General features: G+C 42.9%; 1 protein-coding gene across 1 annotated transcript in view; it reads left to right on the plus strand.

Moving 5' to 3' along the window:
- Positions 1 to 7,500, plus strand: part of LOC137622632 (period circadian protein-like) — a 52,618-nt gene that overhangs the window by 43,971 nt on the left and 1,147 nt on the right. The window lies entirely within an intron of this gene.

Raw genomic sequence — 7,500 nt, forward strand, 5'->3', positions numbered from 1 at the left:
GGAGTTCCCTATTACCCCTTCCCCTAGTAGGCAGTTCTCTATTACCCCTTCCCCTAGTAGGCAGGAGTTCCCTATTACCCCTTTCCTTACTAGGCAGGAGTTCCCTATTACCCCCTTCCACTAGTAGGCAGGAGTTCCCTGTTACCCCTTCCTACTAGTAGGCAGGAGTTCCCTATTACCCCCTTCCTACTAGTAGGCAGGAGTTCCCTATTACCCCCTTCCCCTTGTAGGCAGGAGTTCCCTATTACCCCTTCCCCTAGTAGGCAGGAGTTCCCTATTACCCCTTCTCCTTGTAGGCAGGAGTTCCCTATTACCCCTTCCTCCTAGTAGGCATGAGTTCCCCTTTACCCCTTCCCCTAGTAGGCAGGAGTTCCCTATTACTCCTTCCCCTAGTAGGCAGGAGTTCTCTATTACCCCTTCCCCTAGTAGGCAGGAGTTTCCTATTACCCCTTTCCTTACTAGGCAGGAGTTCCCTATTACCCTTTCCACTAGTAGGCAGGAGTTCCCTATTACCCCTTCCTCTTGTAGGCAGGAGTTCCCTATTACCCTTTCCACTAGTAGGCAGGAGTTCCCCATTACCCCTTCCCCTAGTAGGCAGGAGTTCCCTATTACCCCTTCCCCTAGTAGGCAGGAGTTCCCTATTACCCCTTCCCTTAGTAGGCAGGAGTTCCCTATTACCCCTTCTCCTTGTAGGCAGGAGTTCCCTATTACCCCTTCCTCCTAGTAGGCAGGAGTTCCCCATTACCCCTTCCCCTAGTAGGCATGAGTTCCCTATTACCCCTTCCCCTAGTAGGCAGGAGTTCCCTATTACCCCTTCCTTTAGTAGGCAGGAGTTCCCATTTACCCCTTCCCCTTGTAGGCAGGAGTTCCCTATTACCCCTTTCCCTAGTAGGCAGTTCTCTATTACCCCTTCCCCTTGTAGGCAGGAGTTCCCTATTACCCCTTCCCCTAGTTAGCAGGAGTTCCCTATTGCCCCTTTTCTAGTAGGCAGGAGTTCTCTATTACCCCTTCCCCTAGTAGGTAGGAGTTCCCTATTACCTCTTCCTCCTAATTGGCAGGAGTTCCCTATTACCCCCTTCCCCTAGTAGGCAGGAGTTCCCTATTACCCCTTCCCCTAGTAGGTAGGAGTTCCCTATTTCCTCTTCCTCCTAATAGGCAGGAGTTCCCTATTACCCCTTCCGCTAGTAGGCAGGAGTTCCCTATTTCCCCTTCCCCTACTAGGTAGGAGTTCCCTATTACCCCTTCCCCAGTAGGGAGGAGTTCCCTATTACCCCTTCCCCTAGTAGGCAGGGAGTTCCCTCTTACCCCTTCCTCCTTGTAGGCAGGAGGTCCCTCTTACCCCTTCCCCTAGTAGGCAGGAGTTCCCTATTACCCCTTCCCCTACTAGGCAAGAGATTCCCTATTACCCCTTCTCCTAGTAGGCAGGAGTTCCCTATTACCCCTTCTCCTAGTAGGCAGGAGTTCCCTATTGCCCCTTCTCTAGTAGGCAGGAGTTTCTTATTACCCCTTCCGCTTGTAGGTAGGAGTACCCTATTACCCCTTCCCCTAGCAGGTAGGAGTTCCCTATTACCCCTTCCCCTAGTAGGCAGGAGTTCCCTATTACCCCTTCCACTAGTAGGCAGGAGTTCCCTATTACTATTACCTCCTGTCCTTAGTAGGCAGGGTTTTCCCTATTACCCCTTCCCCTAGTAGGCAGGAGTTCCCTCTTACCCCTTCCCCTAGTAGGCAGGAGTTCCCTATTACCCCCTTCCCCTAGTAGGCAGGAGTTCCCTATTACCCCTTCCCCTAGTAGGCAGGAGTTCCCTATTACCCCTTTCCCTAGTAGGCAGGAGTTCCTTATTATCCCTTCCCCTAGTAGGTAGGAGTTCCCTATTACCCCTTCCCCTAGTTGGCAAGAGTTCCCTATTACCCCTTCCCCTAGTAGGCAGGAGTTCCCTATTACCCCCTTTCCCTAGTAGGCAGGAGTTCCCTATTATCCCTTCCCCTAGTAGGTAGGGGTTCCCTCTTACCCCTTCCCCTAGTAGGCAGGAGTTCCCTCTTACCCCCTTCCCTTAGTAGGCAGGAGTTCCCTATTACCCCTTTCCCTAGTAGGTAGGAGTTCCCTATTACCCCTTTCCATAGTAGGTAGGAGTTCCCTATTACCCCTTTCTCTACTAGGCAGGAATTCCCTATTATCCCTTCCCCTAGTAGGCAGAGGTTCCCTCTTACCCCTTCCCTTAGTAGGCAGGAGTTCCCTCTTACCCCTTCCCTTAGTAGGCAGGAGTTCCCTATTACCCCTTCCCCTAGTAGGCAGGAGTTCCCTATTACCCCTTCCCCTAGTAGGCAGGAGTTCCCTCTTACCCCTTCCCCTAGTAGGCAGGAGTTCCCTATTACCCCTTCCCTAGTGGGGAGGGGATGTCTTTTACCAAACCCCTTCTCATCACTACAATTGATGGCAGACTTTCCATTCTTACTGAGACAAAGATCACTGACTCATGTTGCTGCTGTTGGCTCATGGCTGGCCTAGTGCACATGACACGTGTATTGATCCTGCAATCAAGAGAGAGAGAGAGAGAGAGAGAGAGAGAGAGATTTAATTTGAGGAATGTACATTTGATAGACAGGGCAGAGTACAGGACGAGAGAGAGAGAGAGAGAGAGAGAGAGAGAGAGAGATAGAGAGAGAGAGAGAGAGAGATTAGATTTTAGGAATGTACATTTGATAGACAGGCAGAGTACAGGACAAGAGAGAGAGAGAGAGAGAGAGAGAGAGAGAGAGAGAGATTGTCATATATTGTAATGGGATTTTTTTTATTATTATTATTGTTATTATTATTATTATTATTATTTATCACAGTCTCCAGAGACTAATGGTTTACAGTGTGGGGTTTCGGGTTGCATCCTGCTTCCTTAAGAATCCATCAATTTCCTCATCATATGTACTGTTTCAAATAGAGCGTTCTTCTGCACAAGTCCTGGGGCTATGTGGGTTCCTATCTTCTCAAGATTCCTTTTCAATTCTACAGTTCCATCTCTCTTTGCAATTCGTAAGTCTATGATTATTATTTACCTCCGCCAACGAAGTTGGAAGGAGGTTATGTGTAACCCCCTGTTTGTGTGTTTGTTTGTGAACAGCTTCAAAATATTAAAGGGTCAAAGGTCAAATAAGGTCAGGGTTGAGCAAAACGTCCAAGATCAGTCAAAAAAGGTCGAGAATTAAGCTGCACTGGCGGAGGTCTGCGCTCTGTTGAGTGTTCCTCTAGGTATTATTATTATTATTATTATTATTATTATTATTATTATTATTTTAATGTCTTTATTGTTATTATTTTATTATTATTATTATTATTATTATTATTATTATTATTATTATTTTTATCATTGTTATTATTATTATTATTATTATTATTATTATTATTATTATTTTTGTTTTTTGTTATTATTATTATTATTATTATTATTATTATTATTATTTTGTTGTTGTTTTTTGTTATTATTATTATTATTATTTATTTTATCATTGTTATTATTATTATTATTATTATTATTGTTATTATTATTATTTTTATTGTTATTATTATTGTTATCATCATCTTAGTGGCTCATAGTCTAGCCATATCTATTTTACTATTATATATCATTGTCTCCAATGTATTTCCATTTACACCCTTCTTATAACTCAGAGCTGAAAAGAAATACGTTATTCTGATGATAACTATAAATTTATAAAAGGACTTATGACACGAGGGTGTCGTCTAAAAATTCCGGTGTCATTCGACTGTATACGACACCTAAAGAAATAAGCATCTTCCACGAAATGTTTAAAGTTTCTGTGTAAAGTTTAAAGTTCTCTAAGGAACTTTTTTCCTTTTGGGTTTTATTTAGACGGTGAGGGATAAGGGATCTTGACACGATTTTCGAATTAAGAGAGAGAGAGAGAGAGAGAGAGAGAGAGAGAGTGTCTGCTCAAAGCTATGCTTTTTGTATGGTTATAGAGTTTTGTATAGGTGATATATATATATATATATATATAGGCCTATACTGTATATGTTTTGTTTATTCGTGTTAATTTTGTTATCAGTTGCCCTTTATTTTATACAATGATGTTAGACTACAGCAAAAAACATTTACAAATCTCAAATGTTTTTTGCTGTAGTCTAACATCATTGTATAAAATAAAGGGCAACTGATAACAAAATTAACACGAATAAACAAAACATATACAGTATAGGCCTATATATATATATATATATATATATCACCTATACAAAACTCTATAACCATACAAAAAGCATAGCTTTGAGCAGACACTCTCTCTCTCTCTCTCTCTCTCTCTCTCTCTCTCTATATATATATATATATATATATAGTTAGATACTTAAGATAATACTTACGCAACGAATGATATTAGAAGCGCAAAATTGCGGCATAGCCAAAGCTCACCTTTTTCGCTTTGATTGATCCTTAGTCCATGATACCATAGACAGGTCATGCTCGGCCTCGAGTCGTTTACTGTCCTCTTAAAACGTCTGTCAAACCTTCAGTGAACTGTACTAGTAGTAGTATTAGTAAATCCATTCTCACACAGGTTATCTAGTACCCTTTGACCTTACCTGGTAGCGTACTGCATGAGCTATCCAGGTATTATTGACGTAACCTATAGTCCATTTCTTTTAGCGATGCATATTTGCACCGACACGCGGTGGTGCCCTTTGAGCTCGGAAAAATCTCCTGATCGCTGATTGGTTAGAATTACCTTGTCCAACCAATCAGCGATCCGGAAACTTTTCCGAGCTGAAAGGACACCGCTACGAGTCGGTGCAAATATGTATCGCTGAAAGAAATGGACTATAGTACCTTCTGAATTTATCAAGTTCCCATAAGCTTACCAGGTACTCCCTGGTGTAGGGAGATACTAACAGAATTAGTTTGGTACTCATTTTGGTAACCAGGTACCTGCTGAGCTAACCAGGACACTGTTAAGGCATCCAGCTTACCTTCTTTGTTAGCCAGGTACCCACTGAGCTAACCGGGCAACTATTTAAGGAATCAGCTTACCTTCTTTGTTAGCCAGGTACCCACTGAGCTAACCAGGCAACTATTTAGGCAACTAGGTTACCTTCTTTGTTAGCCAGGTACCAACTGAGCTAACCAGGCAACTGTTTAGGCAACTAGGTTACCTTCTTTGTTAGCCAGGTACCAACTGAGCTAACCAGGCAACTGTTAAGGCATCCAGCTTACCTTCTTTGTTAGCCAGGTACCAACTGAGCTAAGCAGGCAACTGTTCAGGCAACTAGGTTACCTTCTTTGTTAGCCAGGTACCAACTGAGCTAAGCAGGCAACTGTTTAGGCAACTAGGTTACCTTCTTTGTTAGCCAGGTACCAACTGAGCTAAGCAGGCAACTGTTTAGGCAACTAGGTTACCTTCTTTGTTAGCCAGGTACCAACTGAGCTAACAAGGCAACTGTTTAGGCAACTAGGTTACCTTTTTTGTTAGCCAGGTACCCACTGAGCTAACCAGGCAACTATTTAGGCAACTAGGTTACCTTCTTTGTTAGCCAGATACCCACTGAGCTAACCAGGCAACTGTTAAGGCATCCAGCTTACCTTCTTTGTTAGCCAGGTACCTACTGAGCTAACCAGGCAACCATTTAGGCAACTAGGTTACCTTCTCTGTTAGCCAGGTACAAACTGAGCTAACAAGGCAACTGTTTAGGCAACTAGGTTACCTTTTTTGTTAGCCAGGTACCCACTGAGCTAACCAGGCAACTATTTAGGCAACTAGGTTACCTTCTTTGTTAGCCAGGTACCCACTGAGCTAACCATGCAACCATTTAAGCAACTAGGTTACCTTCTTTGTTAACCAGGTACCCACTGAGCTAACCATGCAACCATTTAAGCAACTAGGTTACCTTCTTTGTTAGCCAGGTACCCACTGAGCTAACCAGGCAACTGTTAAGGCATCCAGCTTACCTTCTTTGTTAGCCAGGTACCCACTGAGCTAACCAGGCAACTGTTAAGGCATCCAGCTTACCTTCTTTGTTAGCCAGGTACCTACTGAGCTAACCAGGCAACTATTTAGGCAACTAGGTTACCTGCTTTGTTAGCCAGGTACCAACTGAGCTAAGCAGGCAACTGTTTAGGCAACTAGGTTACCTTCTTTGTTAGCCAGGTACCAACTGAATTAACCAGGCAACTGTTTAGGCAACTAGGTTACCTTTTTTGTTAGCCAGGTACCCACTGAGCTAACCAGGCAACCATTTAGGCAACTAGGTTACCTTCTTTGTTAGCCAGATACCATTGAGCTAACCAGGGAACTATTTAGGCAACTAGGTTACCTTCTTTGTTAGCCAGGTACCAACTGAGCTAAGCAGGCAACTGTTTAGGCAACTAGGTTACCTTCTTTGTTAGCCAGGTACCAACTGAATTAACCAGGCAACTGTTTAGGCAACTAGGTTACCTTTTTTGTTAGCCAGGTACCCACTGAGCTAACCAGGCAACCATTTAGGCAACTAGGTTACCTTCTTTGTTAGCCAGATACCATTGAGCTAACCAGGGAACTATTTAGGCAACGAGGTTACCTTCTTTGTTAGCCAGGTACCAACTGAGCTAAGCAGGCAACTGTTTAGGCAACTAGGTTACCTTCTTTGTTAGCCAGGTACCAACTGAATTAACCAGGCAACTGTTTAGGCAACTAGGTTACCTTTTTTGTTAGCCAGGTACCCACTGAGCTAACCAGGCAACCATTTAGGCAACTAGGTTACCTTCTTTGTTAGCCAGATACCATTGAGCTAACCAGGGAACTATTTAGGCAACTAGGTTACCTCCTTTGTTAGCCAGGTACCCTCTCTCTCTCTCTCTCTCCTCTCTCTCTCTCTCTCTCTCTGTAGTAACTCTTATGGCTTCCGTCTGTGTTGTCGAGTAGCTCTGTTGTTTCTCTTCTGTCTGTTTGTCTGAACAGTCATGTAAACCTTCTTTAAATCTACTAATCTCCTAACTAGTGTACATGACCCGTCAAAGATGCATGAATACACACGCATATACACACACGCACATATTCAACCCTTCCCACCCCCTCCATCTTTCCTAACTACAACCTGCTGGTTCGGCAATTTGTGGGAGAATGTGGTTTCCGAGCGTACCTTTCGAGGTACCCCCATTTCATCAGGGTATGATTACTTCCTCTCCCCCTTGAGCGAATCAAGATATATATATATATATATATATATATGTATATATATTAATGATAAATTTTGCACGTTTAGACGTGTTTTTTATATTTAAATAAGCCATATATTGTATTATTATTATTATAACTTGCTAAGCTACAACCCTAGTTGGAAAAGCAGTATGCTAGAAGCCCAAGGGCTCCAACAGGGAAAATAGCCCAGCGAGGAAAGGAAATAAGGAAAAAATTAAGAAGTTTAAGACCAATAGTAACATTACAATAAATCTTTCATATATAAACTATAAAAACTTGAAAATAATAAGAGGAAGATAGAATAGTGTGCCCAAGTGTACC

This window comes from Palaemon carinicauda, chromosome 29, assembly GCF_036898095.1.
Source record: "Palaemon carinicauda isolate YSFRI2023 chromosome 29, ASM3689809v2, whole genome shotgun sequence".
Classification (NCBI taxonomy): Eukaryota; Metazoa; Arthropoda; class Malacostraca; order Decapoda; family Palaemonidae; genus Palaemon; species Palaemon carinicauda.